Source organism: Salmo trutta, chromosome 15 (genome assembly GCF_901001165.1).
Source record: "Salmo trutta chromosome 15, fSalTru1.1, whole genome shotgun sequence".
Classification (NCBI taxonomy): Eukaryota; Metazoa; Chordata; class Actinopteri; order Salmoniformes; family Salmonidae; genus Salmo; species Salmo trutta.
The window spans coordinates 29338250-29359038 of record NC_042971.1 but is presented as its reverse complement, the minus strand read 5'-3'; positions in this window follow the sequence as shown (position 1 = coordinate 29359038).

Here is a 20789-nt window from a genome sequence, read left to right as displayed (position 1 = left end):
AGAAGAGAGTGATGGAAAGAGGGGATTAGAGAATAAAGAGAGAGAGAGAGCAAGAGAGAGAGAGGAGAGAGAAAGAGAGGGACAGAAGAGGGGGAGAGGGTACACCCTTTTTTTACTTTTACATTTTTATCCATTGATACTTTAAGAATGTAACTGAGAAATGTCTCATTTTTTTTATTTCACCTTTATTTAACCAGGTAGGTAAATTGAGAACAAGTTCTCATTTACAATTGCGACCTGGCCAAGATAAAGCAAAGCAGTTTGACATATACAACAACACAGAGTTACACATAGAGTAAAAACAAACATACAGTCAATAATACAGTAGAAAAATAAGTCTATATACAATGTGAGCAAATGAGGTGAGATAAGGGAGGTAAAGGCAAAAAAAGGCCATGGTGGCGAAGTAAATATAATATAGCAAGTAAAACATTGGAATGGTAGATTTGCAGTGGAAGAAAGTGCAAAGTACAAATAGAAATAATGGGGTGCAAAGGAGCAAAATAAATAAATACAGTAGGGGGAGAGGTAGTTGTTTTTTGGGCTAAATTATAAGCATATAAATTATAAGCAACAATCTTATCCAGTAGTGTAGTGCACATTTTTATTTAGGTGCAGGAACACTATTTATTTATTACTTTATTTCTCAATCAAAGTTTTCTACTGACAGTTTAGCCTAATCAATATTATTATAAAATATGCGTAAAATGCATCCCCCAACTGCAATGTCTGCCTATGCCCACACGTATTGTCTAAGAAATGTTTATATTTTTTATACCCTCAAACACCAAATGAGGCATACCTAATTTCAAATAGGCCATCGTCACTGCCAATCGTGAATGACCACAGTTTGAGTCATAATACCCATAAAACCTAGCGGTCAAACAGGGAAATGGTTCCAATTGTTTTTCCACCATTCATTTTTCCCATAAGGGATTTTTGAAACACTTAAAATAAGGGCTGTGTTTCGTGTAGACTTACCCTGGCGTGACGTTCTGATAAAAGTGTAAATCTCTAGGCCAAGGTGACCTATATTTGCCTGCCCCAGACCATTATTCCTTCTCCACCAAACTTTACAATTGGCACTCTGCATTCGGGCAGGTAGCGTTCTCCTGGCATCCGCCAAACTCAGATTTGTCCGTCGGACTGCCAGATGGTGAAGCGTAATTCATCACTCCAGAGAACGCGTTTCCACTGCTCCAGAGTCCAATGGCGGCGAGCTTTACACCACTCCAGTCGATGCTTGGCATTGCACATGGTGATCATAGGCTTGTGTGCGGCTGCTCAGCCATGGAAACCCATTTCATGAAGCTCCAGACGAACAGTTATTGTGCTGACGTAGGTTCCAGAGGCAGTTTGGACCTTGATAGTGAGTGTTGCAATCGAGGACAGACGTTTTTACGTGCTACGCGTTTCAGCACTCCGCGGTCCCGTTCTGCGAGCTTGTGTGGCCTACCACTCCGAGGCTGAGCCGTTGTTGCTCATAGACGTTTCCACTTCACAATAACAGCACTTATAGTTGACCGGGGCAGCTCTAGCAGGGCAAAAATTTGACAAACTGACTTGTTGGAAAGGTGGCATCCTATGACGGTGCCAAATTGAAAGTCATTGAGCTCTTCAGTAAGGCCATTCTACTGCCAATATTTGTCAATGGAGATTGCATGGCTGTGTGCTTGATTTTATACAACTGTCTGCAACGGGTGTGGCTGAAATAGCTGAATCCACTATTTTGAAGGGGTACCTACATACTGTAATGAAACAGCAGGGAGCAGGTCTTGAACCCTCGACCTTCAAGCCTGAAGTCCGGCGCGCTATCGACTGTGCCGCAAAAGCATGCTCAAGCGGCAGAGTCGATTTCCGTGCTTATAAACCCAGGGTCGTCACACTTCTCCCTCCTTTCAAAGAGCGCGTCCTCGTGCTAGCTTGCGACTCTACGTCTTACAGGAACGCGCTCACCGGCCAAGCACACGCACTGTCGTGGATGCAAGGTCCGATCACTTCCGACACCAATGTAATGAAACAGCAGGGAGCAGGTCTCGAACCCTCGACCTTCAAGCCCGAAGTCCGGCGCGCTATCGACTGTGCCGCAAAAGCATGCTCAAGCGGCAGAGTCGATTTCCTCGCTTATAAACCCAGGGTCGTCACAATACTTTTGTGTATATATAGTGTACGTTATTAAGTTTGGGATGGTTACTGAAGACAAAAATGAAAATGTAAGGTATTTGGTCGGGAATATAACATGGATATGTAGCAACCCAAAGGTTGCAAGTTCAAATCTCATCACAGACAACTTCAGCATTTTTGTTAATTAGCAACTTTTCAACCACTTTTTAGCTACTTTGCAACTATTTAGCATGTTAGCTAACCCTTCCCCTAACCCTTTTAGCTAACCCTTCCCCGAACCTAAACCCTTTAACCTAACTCCTAAACTTAACTCTAACCTTAACCCTAACCCCTAGCCTAACTAACACTAGCTTCATGTCCACATCCTGGCTCAAACCTTACTCTAACCTCGACCCTATACGTAACCCTAGCTTCATGTCCCACATCCCGACTCAACCCTAGCCATAGGGTTATGGTTGGAGTTAGGTTTGAGAAGGGATGTGGGCAAGAAGTTAAGGTTAGGCTTATGGCTAAGGTTAGGGTTGAGCCGAGATGAAGCTTGAGTTAGGGTTAGTGTTAGGGTTGAGTCTTAGGTGAGGGTTGAGCCGAAATATGGACTTGAAGCTAGAGTTAGGGTTAGGGACTCAATCCTAGACCAGTGGCCGTTGGTGCCATTCAAGATTAGGGAGGACACATTTTTTTAATGAGCATGGCCTTATTTCTATTACAGCATATTGGTTGACTGTCATTCATATTCCATCCACCCAGCTCAAAGAAACATCGATAGATTTAAGCTACTACGTGATACTCAAATTTGCCCTATACCCATCATAAGGTTGCTACAACCTAGTCTACAAATGAAAGTTGATAACATAGGTGCACAGGTCGAGAGACAAATTGGAGTAATCAAGGTGACAGACAGTGACACATTCAATACTGCCTTGCACACTTTTGTCTGCATCTAGCTGATCTGTGGTGTAATCATTAGTCCAAAAAGTAGCAAAATTTCCATTTTGTAACTACAATGACAGTTTACTGGGCAAATTCAGGTAGGTCCCTCCCCATTTCATTCTGTTTGCTACAGTTTAAGAAATGTTTTGCTACATAATCAGTGGAATGAATACACCCCTGATCACCCGCACACACAGTTCACTTTCATAGTAACCACATACTGCACAATACAATCACTTTTCTCGTTGTATAATTCCTTCTCGCATCGAGGCGACTCCTCGTCTCACCTTTTTCCCTTCGCTTGTGGACTTCAGTGCTATTGCTATTACAGTGGATGAAGGAGCAGAAAGAGCGTGGAGATGTGGAAATGGACAGTGAGGAAGAAGGAAAGAAGATGTGTGTAGATGGAAGGGGTGTGGTGAGGAAGATTGGCGTGAAGTACAAAATGAAAACAAAACGGACTCCGGTAGCTCAAAAATGTAACCTGATGAGAGTGAGGATGAATGTCTTGCTGTGGTGCGGTGAAGACTGCAGTGTTCGGGCCTCGTCCCAATGATGACAAGTGGGCGTGAGATTTTTGGAGAGTGGATCCTTGCCTTTTGGCTGATCCATATGTGGATTAAAGGTTGGGGGCAGTTGAATCAGTGAAAGTAACTTGAAGTGGACTCCTGATGATTTTTTGTGTGTCTTCTGTCCAGATGGAGCGTGCTCTCCACACCACGTGCCTCGGGACAAGACTTGTGACTTGCTTTGCTCTCCGGAGCAGGATGCTGTTGAAAGGAGTGATAACTGGAGTGGCGATAAGTGTTAAGGACCAACTAAAATTGAAGATTCCCGGTGACTGTGATACCCGCTGTTTGGTGCGACACAGACCTGGTAGAGAGCGTGGTGAAACAGAAGACACTGTCTGTTTTGATATGACAAAATCAAGATAGGATGTGTCAGTTATCCCGTGAGAGCTTTTGTTCCGAACCCATTAAGTTGTTTTAGCTGCCAAGCTTATGGTCATGTTGCAGCAGTGTGTAGAAGGGAGTTTCCTAGCTGTGAGAAGTGTGCAGGAGAGCATGAGACAAAGGAATGTGTAGTATCGATGGAAAACAAATCAGTGTGTTAACTGAAGGCATACCCATGGTGCTGAAGATCAGAAGTGTCCGGTGAGAGAAAGGCAGGTTGAGATTGCCAGGATCAGAGTAGTAAGGTGTTGTATGCTGAGGCAGTGAAGAGAATAGTAGAGGATGATGGGTCCAGGGCAAGGGAACCTGTGATTAGGCAGAGGCCAATAGAGAGTGATAAGAATAACATGTGTTTCAGTAAGGTTGGCTTCATAGCATTCAAAGCCATGGTTATCAGCTGTACCACAGAAATGGAACGTAAATCACAGAAAATAAATGTTTTGGTGGCAGCTACAGAGAAGTACTTGGGTGTACAAGAGTTTACTGCAGAGGATTTACAAGGTGTGTTGAATGATATAGTCCCGTCCTCTCAGGCTGCTGGCCTGATGTTGGATCAGATAGGGCCAAGTAGTGGAATAGTGGTGAGGTTTGAATGGGTGTTAGGTTTTTCTTCCCTATTCTCCCATCCTTTTTCCCTTACCCTTTGTGTCACAAGGTGTAATGAATTCACACTCCAGAACAGTAGGCAGAAACACAGGGCTAGATAAGAGAAATAGATTAATAGGGAGGCTGTGAACGGCTTCACACTCCGGTACAGTAGGTGGCAGTGTATGCACCTTTCAGTTGGTTGCAATCCACCAATATAAATTTGAAGAAGACGAGACCAGAGGGGGCGGAGGAAATGGCGACTGTGCTTGAATCCGAAAGTGCGGCAAGTGAAGTGTGTGACAATTAATGGAAAATAGTGAAATCAAAGAATGGAACAAAACGAGCAAAATTGTAGTAGAAGACAAGGACCGGTCTAATAATGCATTTCTCATTGGACTGCGTTTTTTGGACAAGGAGATTAACTTGGGAAATCCATGTGCAATATCGAGGACTGCGAAGAAAGCAGTGAGGAAGGTGGATTCAATCAAGGTGACTAGAAGCGGCCTTGTTTTGGTTAATTGTGTTGATAAAGAACAGAAGAAGCATGCACTGGATCTGGCAAAATTGTCCACTTCAGAAGTAGCACATATTCATCTTCGGAGCAGGGCGCCTACCAAAGGAGTTATAGCTGGAGTCTTGTTGAATATAAATGTTGCAGCAGTTTGTAGGAAGGAGATTCCAATATGTGGGAAGTGTGCAGGAGAGCATAGGATAGAGGATTGTGTAGTTTCGGTGGATAAAGGTGTGCGTCAACTGTTGGGGTGCACATGTTGTTGGGTATCAGAAGTGTCTGGTGCGAGAGAGGCAGGTTGAAGTGGTTAAAGTCATAGTGCAGAAGGTGTTGTATGCTGAGGCAGTGAAGAAAGGAGAGGAGAATGGGTCAAGGGTGAGGGGTCCTGAGACGATCCCTGTGAGTAGTAGATTTGTGCCAGCACAGAGGGTTCGGCCGAAGAATGATAAATGCTTCAGTAAGGTTGACTTCTTAGCGTTCATAGCAATGGTTATCAACTGTACCGCAGAAATGGAACGTAAATCACAAAAATATTGATATTGTGGTGGCAGCTGCAGAGAAGTATTTGGGTATACGAGATTTGACTTCAGAAGAGTTACAGGGTGTGTTGAGTGGTGGTGCCCCGTCATCCCAGGCTGCTGGCATGGTTAAGGAGCAGATAGGGTCAAAGTAGTGGAATGTGGTAGTTGGTTTTGAATGTGTGCAGGGTTAGTTGGAAGGGTGTTTTTTTGTATGATTTGCAACACTCCATCACTCTCCTTCTTGGTCAAATAGCCCTTACACAGCCTCTGTGAAGCATTTATTTGGGCTGCAATTTCTGATGCTGGTAACTCTAATGAACATATCCTCTACAGCAGAGGTAACTCTGGGTCTTCATTTCCTGTGGCGGTCCACATGAGAGCCAGTTTCTTCATATCGCTTGATGGTTTTTGCGACTGCACTTGAAGAAACTTTCAAAGTTCTTGAAATGTTCCAGATTGACTGACCTTCATGTCTTAAAGTAATGATGGACTGTCATTTATCTTTGCTTATTTGAGCTGTTCTTGTCATAATATGGACTTGGTCTTTTACCAAATAGGGCTATCTTCTGTATACCACCCCTACCTTGTTACAACACAACTGACAAGTTTTTGAGATCAGAGACAAAATCCCCATGTTGTTGCCTACTCGGGGAGCACAACCACCACCGCCACTCATTTAATATGAGCGGGTCAGAGACGCAATCTAAGGGCTACCGATCCCGTTTTTTAGCAGTCCCAGACGTCCCGATATTTTCAAACATGTTTGATTTTATCGGCACAAAATCTGCAATGCTCTTGTAGTGTGAGATGTGCAACGACAAGTTTTGAGAACGGTGAGAAGAAGCCAGTGAGATGATGTTGTTTCCCATCACCCAGAATTTGTAGACTCGAGCAGGACTACTACTAGCATGCATTGGTACTTGCCTTTAACCAAAGCCAAAGTGTGAAATGATTACAGCTCTGAAGTTCACATGCAATGTTTTTCTATTTAAAATGTTGGCTAGATATTTCATCTCTATATAGCAAGCTGATTGAAAGCGTTTATAAGGCTGCTTTGAGCCACAGCTCATTCTAGCTACGTTAACAATCTAATCACATCATTGTTTTCTCGAGACAGCGTGGTATCAACAATCCTCACGACCAAGTGAAGAATCTTGTAGTGTGTGACCCCCCCCCCCCCCGTCCGTCCGTCTGTGCCAGATCATTTAATGTGTGCACCACTAAGTTTGCAAGACAAAAAAAATACAGGAAAGACGGTTGTTTTATGTGAGAGGCTCAGCGACCCGGGATAAGAAAAATAAATGCAATAAAATATACTGTAGCTCTCCCTCTCTCTGCTGCTCCTCAATTTTTTATGAAAATAATTTGTTCAAAACCCATTCGACTATTATAATTTTGTCTCTTTGAGTGAACTACTCACCACACTTTATACACTGCGGTGCTAGCTAGCTGTAGTTTATGCTTTCAGTACTAGATTAATTCTCTGATACCTTGATTGGATGGACAACTGAGAGAGAGGTCAAGGTGGGAGAGAGGGGAGGGAGAGAGAAAGAGAGAGATGAGAGGAAGGGAAAGGGAGGTAAAGAAGGAGGGAGAGAGAATGGAGAGGGAAGAGGGAGAGAAGGGGGAGTGTGAGGGAGGGAGAGAGAGAGGGTGAAGGAGGGAGGGGAGAGAGATGAGAGACATGGGGATAAGGAAACAGAGGAGAGAGATTGAGGGAGAAAAGAGAAGAGAGAGGGGGAGGGTGTAGTGGGTGAAAGAAGGGGGAGGGAGAGAGAAAAGAAGGAGGGGGTAGAGAGGCAACGAGAGAGAAGAGAGTGATTTGGAGAGGGGGGAGTAAAGAATAGAGAGAGAGAGAGAGAGAAGGAGGAGGGAGAAAGGGAGAGATAGAATAGGGTATAATACAAATGTGTCATGAAAGGATGTGTGTGGATGTCTGGCCTGGCAAAGTGTTTTTTTGCGCTGACTGAACAAGGGCTGATAATTGAGTTTTTTACTCCACTGGGCCCTCATTTATAAACCTTGCGTATGTGCAAAATATGCCCCAAAACATGCTGTGCGCCAGCGTCTTCGACCATCCTCCAGAGGGGGAGGTGAGCGAATTTTTCATCTCCGGCATGGTGCCCAGACCGCTGTGGAGTACACCCTCACCTTTCGGACTGTGGCAGCTTCCAGCAGAAAGAATGAGCCGGTGCTCCGCACTCTATATCATAGTGGACTTCGCGACGAAGAGGTCCAGATGGAGTTGGCATGTCGGGATGACAATATTTCCTTGGACGCTCTCACTCATCTCGATGGCCATCCGTCGGATAACCTTCTGCGGGAGTGCCGGTGTCCACTTCGCCACTCGCCTCCCTCCTTTGGCTGTCCTGAGCCAGAGCCTGAACCCATGGAGGTAGGGGCCACACACCTCTCTGCAGCAGAGCAGCGTCGCCGGAGTCAGCTGGGACTCTGTCCCTTTTGCGGCCAGGAGGGGCACCAGTTTCAGTGGTGTCCAGTGTGTCCTCATGACCTTCCATCTCCCAGGGTAGGTGTGAGTATCAAACCCTTTAAGGTGCCTAATTCACTGGCTGGCTGTCCCTCAAGTGTTGTCTCTACAGCTCTAGTGGATTCTGGTGCCGTTGGGAACTTCATCGACCAGGCCCTCGCCTCCTCAAACTTAATCTCATACTCACTCTCCTCTCCTCTCCTTTTCAAACTCTGGACACACAACCATTGGGATCCAGCACAGTTACACATATCACCGCACCTCTCACCCTCATCGTGGGACACATGCACCAGGAAAGCCTTTCCTTCTTTATCGTTTCCGCACCTGTACACAAGGTAATCCTCGGCCTCATGTGGCTCCAACGTCACAATCCCACCTTCACATGGTCAAGTATGAAAATTAGCACTTGGGGACTAGGATGCCAGAGGACCTGCTTTCCCGTATCCTGTGGTTCCACGCCGGTTGAGGGCCCTGTGAATTCCCACCAGCCTATCAATCGGTCCTGGCGTATCGTTGGGACGTAGATGAGTACATCCGCCATGCTCTGGAGCGGAAACCCACTCCTGCCACCTGTCCTCCGGAGCGCATCTAAGTTCCCACAGGGGTGAAAGATCATCTGTTAACCTGGGCACACACATCCCTCGCCGCTGGACACCCAGGTATCACCCGCACCATCCAATCCCTGTCCAAAAAGTACTGGTGGCCCACCTTGGCGCAGGACGTCACCCACTATGTCAGTCTCAAACTCCCCACCAACTACCGGATCTCACCTTCCTTTCATGTTTCCCTCCTCAGGCCGGTGGTTCCAGGTCCCCTGGCTGATGCCATCCCCTACGACACCCCACCACCTCCACTGGTCATCCAGGGGACCCCTGCCTATGCTGTTAGGTCCCTCCTGGACTCTCAACATTGAGGGGGTCGGCTCCAGTACCTAGTGGATTGGGAGGGATACGGTCTTTAGTGCTCTTGGGTCCCAGTGGCGGACATCCTGGACCCCAACATCATCTGGTATTTCTTTCTCCGCAGACCGGAACGCAAAGTGTTTGATGCAGAGATAAAGTGCATGGGGAACGTATGGTGGGTGACAGTTCTGATGATATGGAGCGGGAGGATGAGGGCCAACGATCTGAATGGTCTGTAGTGGAAAGACATAGGACGAAGAAAGGAGTCTAGTCTAGTATAGAAAGCATAAAGAGGGCCAAGGTCAGAAGCAAGAGTAATAATGTGTCAGAGTGGAAAGTTGTGATGGTGTTTTTGATAATTTGAGAACCTTTCTAAGGCTAATTTTACCCCTCCTTACTCTGGTGGAGAAAGAGTTTAGCTGGTTGAATTAATTAATGTATGCCTATTTTTATTCCCACATTTCTTTTCTGCAAACTTGATGGGATTATCTCAGACTTCATCTGGAATATAAAAAAAAATCCTAGAATCCGCAAGGTTTTCCTGCAAAGGCCTAAACCTTTTGGGGGCATGGCCCTACCTAATTTCCAGTTCTATTAATGGGCTGCCAACTTCCGTGTAATTCCGTACTGGATCCCTGCAGATACCCCACATATCATTCCAGCATGGTTGAAGATATAATCTGCCTAATGTATGCCATCCTCACTGGCTGCTTTGGCACATTCCCCTATTCATTCTGCTACTTCAAATTACACCAAAAACATTTTTAGTAAAAACCACTCTCAAAATCTGGAACCAGCTTAGACTTCACTTTGGTTAGCAAACCCTATTCATTAATGGCCCCTCTACTCAGAAATCAAGTTTTCCATTCATTCCTAGTTTGCATCGTTCCAACAACTCTCAGATAAATTCCGGCTTCCGAATAGTCGTTTCCTTAGATATCTACAAGTGCGCAGCTTTGTCCGTGACATGACCTCAATTCCCCAGTCTTCCTGTGGCCCCTCCTACTGATTCATTTTCCACACCATCCCCAACAGTAAAATGTATTATTTCTTATAGCTATGATAAAATGTACTCTTCACAATCCTTCATTCACAGCTATTAAAACTTTATGGGAACAGGATCTAGGTGATGAATTTACTGATGACAAATGGGAAGATATTCTGTACCATGTCCACTCCTCTTCTATTTGTGCTAAACATTGTTTGATCCAATGCAAAATCCTCCATCGCACTTACTGGACTAAACTCAGGCTCTCCAAGATCTATCCTGATGTCGAACCTGTTTGCGACAGGTGTCGGTAAGCTCCTGCTTCATTAATACATATATTTTGGCCCTGCTCTTCTCTACATAACTATTGGTCTGCCATCTTTGATACCATATCTAAAGTATTACAAGTGCCTTTTGCGCCTACTGCCAAAACATAATTATTTGGGGTAATACCTGATACTATTACACTACCAAAATACACATATTTGTAGCCTTTGTGAGTTTGTTGGCAAGAATGTTGATTTTACTTCTGTGGAATTCGCCCTCTCCTCCCTCTTTCATTTTGTGTGGATTAAAAATGTCTTACACTTTAGTAAATTGGAGAAGATAAAATGTACCCTTCTTCTGACAAATTCTACCGAATGTGGCAACCTTTCTTTACCTATGTAGAGACACTGAAATTTCCCTCCACTCTACAGTAAACTGCCGACCTAAACTGTGTATTTAATTTATCTACCTTTGTGTTTATTATTATCCTGTCTTATTATAATTTTCTATTCGTTTTGAAGACTAGCCATGTTTTTTTGTGCACTTTGTTGTTTCTAATGTATGTTTTGTTATGAAAGTATTACTTAAGTATTTTACATTTTCGAATGGGCATATACATTCCTACCTTGTTAAAAAAGCATGTTCCCATGGTATATCGAATGTATAAAAATCACATGTTCAATGTACTGTATTTGAAGCATTGTTTACTGTAACTGAAAAAAATAACAATAAAAAAAGTAAAAACAAAAAAACAGTTTCTTGAGGAGTTACCAGCCAAACCTGATGTGATATGTCTCCAGGAGACATGGCTTAAACCTATTCTAGATTTTGTATTACACATTTATGTTGCAGTCTGTAGAGATAGGGTGGCAGGGGGAGGAAGAGGGTGTGCTACATTTATAAAGCGGCCGATCCCATATAGGTGTGTAGGAGAGGGAGTTGAACAGTATGTAGAGGTATGTTGGGAGGAGGGAATATAGTGAACTTTTACAACCTGTGTAAGAGACTGGAGTTGATGGCCCTTGAGAATGTAGAAGGTCAACATAAGATACGGGTAATGTGGTGTGGGGATTTTAATGCTCATAGTACGCTCTGGGGAGGGTTACAGACTGATGTAAATGGACAGGAGGAGCTACTGGATGGCCAGGAATGACCCAGTAACTGGAAATGAATCTGCTCTGACTCTAACTTTGATATCAAGTTCAATGGCAGGCAGATGTAGTTGGGAGGTTTTGGAGAAATCTACAAGGGGGTAGTGATCACTATCATGTGTACTGTAGGGTTGAGGGTTTAAGAATCAGTTGGAAATTGATTGAGGAGATGGATATTTGAGTCGGGTAGAGTAGGTTCAGTTTCAGGAGTTGAGTGAACAGGAACTGCCTAAGGCTGATATCAATTCAGTTATAGAAACAGTGAATGATGGAGTAAGAGAAGCAATATTAGGGGCCACAAGGCAGTTGATTCCTAAGGGCACAGGGAGGAGAAAGCGTGGACTGAGGAGTGTAGAGAAGCTGTGACGTGTAGGAACAGGGCTTTCAGAATGTTGATAAGGTCCCATAATTACCAGCACCTGATTCAGAATAAACAAGCACAAGCAGTATTAAGGAGGATCATTAGGACAGCTAAGAGGGAGTATTGGCGCCGGTTCTGTGGAAACATAGGCAGGATCACTCATGTGGGAGAAGTACGGGGGATTATTAAGAGGATGAGTGGGGTCAGACGAGATTGGGATCTCCCTGTGCTGAAAAGTGGGAAGATTGTTTCAGTGAGAGATACTGAGAAGGCAGAGATGTTAGCCCAGGCATTTGTGAAGGTGCACAGCTCAAATAATCTGACAGAAGAGGGGCAGCGTGGGAGAGATGGGGTCAGAGAACATCCAGGGTTCCTGGATCAGAGAGATGGTGGGAGATGCATTAGCTAAAGCTGGGATAACATCTCCTGGGAAGGATCAGATGTGTTACATCACGATGGTTCATCTCAGTGACACTGCAATGGGGCCTTTACAATAAAGTGTGGAAGGAAGGGAAACTGCCTGGAAGTTGGAAGCAGGCTGTAGTGGTGCCGATACGGAAACTAGGGGAAAACCCTACTAGTGCTTCAAGCTATAGGCCGATAGCGTTGACATCTCATGTATGTAAACTTATGGAAAGGATGACAACGGAAAGGCTGATGTATTTTCTGGAGTAGAGGACTTATGTCACCTGATCAAAGTGGGTTCAGGAAAGGCAGGGGAATGATCCTGTACTGTCCCATGAGTAGTCATACAGAAGGCACAGGCAAATAAGGAGGTGGTGGTAGCCGTTTTCTTTGATGTAGAGGTTTATGATATGATGGGGAAGGAAGGCAGGGTTTTTAACTGGAAAAATGATTTTATTTTTGGGTGATCAATACAAGTAAGGGTGGGGAGCTATATCAGAAAGCGATGAGGTAGATAATGGTACCCCCCAGGGAAGTGTCATTAGTCCTTTGTTGTTCTCCGTTATGATTGATGATGTATTCTCCTAGGTGAGACCTGATATTGGGAGGTCATTGTTTGCGGATGATGAAGAACTGTGGAAGAGGGTGAAATATTACCCATACAGCCAGAAGAGTTCAAGAAGTGATTAGTGAAGTTGAGCAGTGGTGAGGTTTCAAGTTTTCAGTTGAGAAAACACAGACAGTTTTTTTTTCTAGAAGGAAGGTTTGGGGGGAAATATACTTGAAGTTGTATGGAAGGAATATGGAGAGGGTAATACATGAAGGTTACGTATGTAACCACGGTTATGTGAGCTATTGGATCACTCCAATCCTCGTCAGCAATTACTCACCTCGAACTGGACGATGTATCCTGCCGAGCGGAAGGATACCATTTTGGAGTGATCCAATATAGTGCTACATAACGAAGGTTACGTATGTAACCACGGTTATTTGAGCTATTGGATCACTCCAATCATCTTGTTGGAGATCTACCATATTGGAGTGATCCAATAGCTCACATAACCGTGGTTACATACGTAACCTTCGTTCATTCACTCCCTAGAGCTAAATCGAGGGCTGAGGGGACAATTGTTGTGATTGGACCGCCACTTAAGATGGCAATCAAGCTGCATCCGGTCTCGACAGGGATTCACCTGAGGGAGGCTAGCACCAGCAAGTGTAGGTAGCTGCATCACTGGAATGACTCTTTTAATGGACGTGTCGAGGGAAGTGGGAGGATAGGGAGCAATGATGGGAGGATCAGGCGATGGATGATTTCTCTGTGATTGGTTACGGTTTTGATTGAGTGGTGTTCCCGACCGTGTGTCACTTCAGGCCAGCCTGGGGACGAAGTTATCGTGTGAAACAAGATCGGGAGAGCTAAAAAGGTGCGATCTAATCTTGATAGAATCATACTTTGTCAGTTGAATGTTAACGAAACACAAATAACAAACATCTTAAACTAAAATTCAAATAAAAGTTGTCACTTTTTACCGATACATATTAGGTCTATAACTCATAACGTCTGTTTGGCTATCATATGATGACAATAAAATTGTGTTTTGTTAATAACGCTTATTATAATTACCTTTGTAGGCTTATTATTAGGCACCAAACAGACTAAACAGTTTTTTCATTTACCAGTAAATCTATATCTCCTTATTATAACTCACGGCTATCGTCAATGGATGACAAAGTTTTTGGCTCAATAATATACTCTTGTAGAATCTGGTAGCAAACCACCTTGAATGGGAACTTCTGGACTCTGTATTGTATTGACATCCTATTCAATGACAAGGTCAAAAATAAAATCTATCAATATGACTCCTACCAGAAATCCACTGTAGGCAACGTAACATACATAATATGTCATGTTTCTATTATGAAAATACTGTCAAATTAACCTAATGACTTCTACATAAAGTTAGACTGAAACCTTAAAGTGTGTTAACATGCTCAAAATCAAACGCTCAGTCATCTCTGAGAGTTTGAACATCTTGAAGAAAAATGTGGCCTTAATTGGCAACGTGTACTCTTAAATCTCAACCAGGCACAGCCAAAAGAGGAATGGCCACTTCTCTCTAGATTTTCCCTTAGGGCCTAGGGTCCTGCCTTTCTATTAAGTTTTTCCTAACCACTATGCTTTGCTTGCTCTTGGGGGGTTTAGGCCCACAAGAGCACACTCATCTGCACTTAATGACAACTCCTGATGTAAAAAGGGCTTTATAAATAACATACGACTGATTAAGAGGTTTGTGCAGTGGTGTGATTACAACCACCTCATACGTGTCAAGAAAATGTTTCTTGATTAAAAATCCATTGTTGACTACTCACCTGTGGTGTGGTGCTACATAATGTGGACTTCACTCAGGGTAGTTTCAGGAATTTTGGCATCAAACAAAAGGTCATGCTCCTATTCTACCAGACTGTTAGAGAGCTTTCTATTATATGGCATTTTATCCTGGTTTGTGAAATTTTGCCAGTTCTTGCTGTGAGATGTTACCCCACTCTTCCACTAAGGCACCTGCAAGTTCCCGGACATTTCTGGGGGGGAATGGCCCTAGCCCTCACCCTCCGATCCAACAGGTCCCAGACTTGCTCAATGGGATTGAGATCCGGGCTCTTTTCTGGCCATGGCAGAACACTGACATTCCTGTCTTGCAGGAAATCAGTCATACTGCTCGTTCTGTGCGTAGTGGCTTTGTCATGCTGGAGGGTCATGTCAGGATGAGCCTGCAGGAAGGGTACCACATGAGGGAGGAGGATGTCTTCCCTGTAACACACAGCATTGAGATTGCGTGTGTCGTGACGTTGTATTAGTTAATGTGACGACTGTTGCTCATCGAATGATTAACGGTTTATAATTACGTGATTAAATGAATTAAGCAATGAATCAAGCAATTATTAACTCATTAACCTGGGGCACCATGGGAACATTGTTTTGATTGAGTTTCTATTTCCCAAATTAACTCAAAGGATATCAGAATATCGATTACAACAGTCGCTAAATTAATCAATTTCCTCTACAGTCTCATAATCTGAAAGTCGTATAATCCGGGAATCTGCACGGACCCGGGCTTTACCACTGAATTTACCACACCAATCTTAGTTGATTATTTATTTACTAGCAAGCTAAAATGATGATAAAAATGCACATACACAAAACACAGTCTAGCTATTGATTAGGACTTAGTATAACGGGCCAACACACTATGGCGCTTGTTACCCAAAATGGGGATTTTAAAGAGAGAGAAAGAAAGGAAGTACACGAGAGAAATATACATTTGGGTTCATTTGTCAGCCATGCTTATTTAAAATTAGCCTTGCCCCGAACTGCCGCTCTTATGGGTCAGAATATAATGATGTAATTACGTGTTGGAGTTCTCAGGTGGGAAGCTCCGCGTGGGTCGTTTAGGCTTCTAAATGACGCAGTTCTCCGGCGCAACTCTCTGGTTGTCCTCACGATGTCAGTGTCCTTCTTGGCTAAGTGGTCTGATCCTCACCCTTGATCGGAAAGGGGTCTTCTGAGGACAGACAGCTCTGTAGCTCAGAGCTCACAGCTTCGGCTCGAATGGTGTCGATACCACGATTCAATGGAGAGTGGAGGCTGGGTGGTTCGGCTTGAATTCACCCGCTTAGACACAGCTACTCGTCCGTAGCTCGTGTAGAAAAATATTTCTTTGTCTTCAACCTTGTGTTTCGTTTTGGGGTTCGTCGACTTTGTTAGACCTTAGCTGCAGCTTGGGGTCAATAGTCTTCCATGTTAATTCTTCACTCTCCTGTCTTATACCCTCGGGTCAGAAGTGGGTGTAACAGCCTTTAGGGCAATTCTCTGGGCGGACCAAGTAAAGGGGGCAAGGCTTAGATTTGGCTAAAAATCCGATTTTAGACACTAACTTCACATTTCATCTTTATCAAAACATTCTGTTTGATTTGGATATTTTCCAAACAGCGTACAATGTATAAACATCAGGCATATACTGGGAAAACTCTTAAAGGTACAATGTTTTCATAATAACGTCATCTCTTAACCTTTAAAAACAAATACAAAAGTTACATACATTTTAATATTCCACTTTTCGTCATAACCACCATTGTGGCTGACGGAAACCATTGTTCCAAAGTCCCTTTATTGCATGTTTAATGTTCTGAGGCCAGTTCTCCATTGTTAGGACAAAGGAATTTCTCTGTATTATGGGCATGAGGTGTCATAAAACCCCCACATCTTCAGACCCCTAGATCTCTCCTCCTCTGTTGGGGGTTTGGGAGATAATCTGTAGGGTGGTGGTCTCCTGTACCCTGACCTGATCAGGACAGTCATGACACGTGCAATGACAACAAGCTCAGTCCGATGATGCTGTGACACACCGCCCCAGACCATGACGGACCCTCCACCTCCAAATTGATCCCGCTCCAGAGTACAGGCCTCGGTGTAACGCTCATTCCTTCGACGATAAATGCGAATCCGACCATCACCTTTGGTGAGACAAAACCGCGACTCGTCAGTGAAGAGCACTTTTTGCCAGTCCTGTCTGGTCCAGCGACGGTGGGTTTGTGCCCATAGGCGACGTTGTTGCCGGTGATGTCTGGTAAGGACCTGCCTTACAACAACAGGCCTACAAGCCCTCAGTCCAGCCTCTCTCAGCCTATTGCAGACAGTCTGAGCACTGATGGAGGGATTGTTGTAACTCGGGCAGTTGTTGTTGCCATCCTGTACCTGTCCCGCAGGTGTGATGTTCGGATGTACTGATCCTGTGCAGGTGTTGTTACACGTGGTCCGCCACTGCGAGGACGATCAGCTGTCCGTCCTGTCTCCCTGTAGCACTGTCTTAGGCATCTCACAGTGCGGACATTGCAATTTATTGCCCTGGCCACATCTGCAGTCCTCATACCTCCTTGCAGCATGCCTAAGGCACGTTCACGCAGATGAGCAGGGACCATGGGCATCTTTCTTTTGGTGTTTTTCAGAGTCAGTAGAAAGGCCTCTTTACTGTCCTAAGTTTTCATAACTGTGACCTTAATTGCTTACCGTCTGTAAGCTGTTAGTGTCTTAACGACCGTTCCACAGGTGCATGTTCATCAATTGTTTATGGTTCATTGAACAAGCATGGGAAACAGTGTTTAACCCCATTACAATGAAGATCTGTGAAGTTATTTGGATTTTTACAAATTATCTTTTTTTGCTGATTTAAAAAAATATACATAAATACATACATACATACATCAAATCAAATTTATTTATATAGCCCTTCGTACATCAGCTGATATCTCAAAGTGCTGTACAGAAACCCAGCCTAAAACCCCAAACAGCAAGCAATGGATGTGAAAGAAGCACGGTGGCTAGGAAAAACTCCCTAGGAAAAACTCCCCAGAATACATACATACATACATACATACATACATACATACATACATACATACATACATACATACATACATACATACATACATAGTACCAGTCAAAAGTTCAGACACACCTACTCATTCCAGGGTTTTTATTAAGTTTTCTATAGAATAATAGTGAAGACATCAGAACTATGAAATAACACATATGGAATCATGTAGAAACCAAAAAAAAGTGTTAAACAAATCAAAATATATTTTATATTTGAGATTCTTCAAAGTAGCCACCCTTTGCCTCAATGACAGCTTTGCACACTTGGCATTCTCTCAACCAGCTTCATGAGGTAGTCACCTGGAATGCATTTCAATTAACAGGTGTGCCTGGTTAAAAGTTCATTTGTGGAATTTCTTTCCTTCTTAATGCTTTTGAGCCAATCAGTTGTGTTGTGACAAGGTAGGGGTGGTATACAGAAGATGGTATTTTACCAAATAGGGCTAAGTCCATATTATGGCAAGAACAGCTCAAATAAGCAAAGAGAAACGACAGTCCATCATTACCTTAAGACATGAAGGCCAGTCATTCTGGAAAATGTCAAGAACTTTGAACGTTTCTTCAAGTGCAGTCGCAAAAACCATCAAGCGCTATGATGAAACTGCCACTCATGAGGACCGCCACAGGAAAGGAAGACACAGAGTTACCTCTGCTGCAGAGGATAAGTTCACGAGCAATGGACATTAGACCAGTGGAAATCTTTCCTTTGGTCTGATGAGTCCAAATTTGAGATTTTTGGTTCCAACCGCCGTGTCTTTGTGAGACGCAGAGTAGGTAAATGGATGATCTCTGCATGTGTGGTTCCCACCGTGAAACATGGAGGGGTGTAATGGTTTGGGGATGCTTTGCTGGTGACTCCGTCTGTGACTTAATTATACTTCAAAGCACACTTAACCAGCATGGCTACAACAGCATTCTGCAGCGATACTAAGCACAAACCAGACGAAAAGGCATGGAACTATCATTTGTTTTTCAACAGGACAATGACCCAACACACCTCCAGGCTGTGTAAGGGCTATTTGACCAAGAAGGAGAGTGATGGAGTGCTGCATCAGATGACCTCGCCTCCACAAAAAATCCGACCTCAACCCAATTGAGATGGTTTGGGATGAGTTGGACCGCAGAGTGAAAGAAAAGCAGCCAACAAGTGCTCAGCATATGTGGGAACTCCTTCAAGACTGTTGGAAAATAATTCCAGGTGAAGCTGGTTGAGAGAATGCCAAGAGTGTGCAAAGCTGTCATCAATGCAAAGGCTGGCTACTTTGAAGAATCTAAAATATTTTACATTTGTTTAACACTGTTTTGTTACTAAATGATTCCATACGTGTTTTTCCATAGTTTTGATGTCTTCACTATTATTCTACAATGTAGAAAATAATCAAAATAAAGAAAAACCCTGGAATAAGTTGGTGTGTCCAAACTTTTGACTAATACTGGAGATTGTGCCCAACAAAGCGAAGATAACCTGCCTAAATGACTACCGCCCCATAGCTCTCACGTCGGTAGCCATGAAGTGCTTTGAAAGGCTGGTCATGGCTCACATCAACACCATCATCAAGGTAACCCTAGACCCACTCCAATTCGTATATCGCCCAAAAAGATCCACAGATGACGCAATCTCAATCGCACTCCACACTGCTCTTTCCCACCTGGACAAAAGGAACACCTATGTGAGAATGCTGTTCATTGACTACAGCTCAGCGTTCAACACCATAGTGCCCACAAAGCTCATCACTAAGCTAAGGACCCTGGGACTAAACACCTCCCTCTGCAACTGGATCCTGGACTTCCTGACAGGCCTCCCCCAGGTGGTAAGCGTAGGCAACAACACATCTGCCAAGCTGATCCTCAACACGGGGGCCCCTCAGGGGTGCATGCTTAGTCCCCTCCTGTACTCCCACAACTGCGTGGTCAAGCAGGACTCCAACACCATCATTAAGTTTGCTGACGACACAACAGTGGTAGGCCTGATCACCGACAACGATGAGACAGCCTATAGGGAGGAGGTCAGAGACCTGGCAGTCCGGTGCCAAGACAACAACCTCTCCCTCAACATGAGCAAGACAAAGGAGCTGATCATGGACTACTGGAAAATGAGGGCCGAACACGCCCCCATTCACATCAACAGGGCTATAGTGGAGCGGGTCGAGAGTTTCAAGTTCCTTGGTGTCTACCTGAACAACAAACTATCATGGTCCAAACACATCAAGACACTTGTGAAGAGGGCACGACAACACCTTTTACTCCTCTTGAGACTCCTCATGAGACTGAAAAGATTTGGCAGGTGCCCAAACAGTTCTACAGCTGCACCATCGAGAGCATCCTGACCAGTTGCATCACTGCCTGGTATGGCAACTGCTCAGCATCCGACCGGAAGGTGCCACAGATGATAGTGTGTACGGCCCAGTACATCTCTGAGGCCAAGCTTCCTGCCATCCAGGACCTATATACTAGGCGGTGTCAGAGGAAGGCTCAAAAAAGTGTCAAAGACTCCAGTCACCCAAGTCATAGACTGTTCTCTCTGCATGGCCAGCAGTACCAAGTCTAGGTCAAAAAGGCCCCCTTAACAACTTCTACCCCCAAGCCATAAGACTGCTGAACAATTTATAAAATGGCCACCCGGACTATTTACATTGACACCCCTCTCCTCTTTGTGTTTACACTGCTGGTACTCGCTGTTTATCTATGCATAGTAACTTTACCCCTACCTACATATACAAATTACCTCGCCTGACCTGTACCCCCGCACATTGACTCGGTACCGGTACACCCGGTATGTAAACTCGTTATTGTTATTTTATTGTGTTACTTATTTTTTACTTCAGTTTATTTTGTAAATATTTTCTTTACTTTATTTATTGAACGGCATTGTTGGTTAAGGGCTTGTAAGTAAGCATTTCACAGTACAGTCTACACCTGTTGTATTTGGTGCATGTGACAAATAAAATTTGATTTTGTTTAGATACTGGTAGCTAGTTAACGTTACACCAAATACAGAGCTCTAAGTGAACAGCAAAATGTTACATTAGCTAAAATACCTACCGTCATCTCTGCCAAAGAACACGCACTGAAAGTTTGAAACACAATGGCCAAAGCAGCCCCAAAAACGGTATTGATTGGCAACAAGTCATCCCAATTGTCAATGCTTCTTCTTCTCTGGTATAAT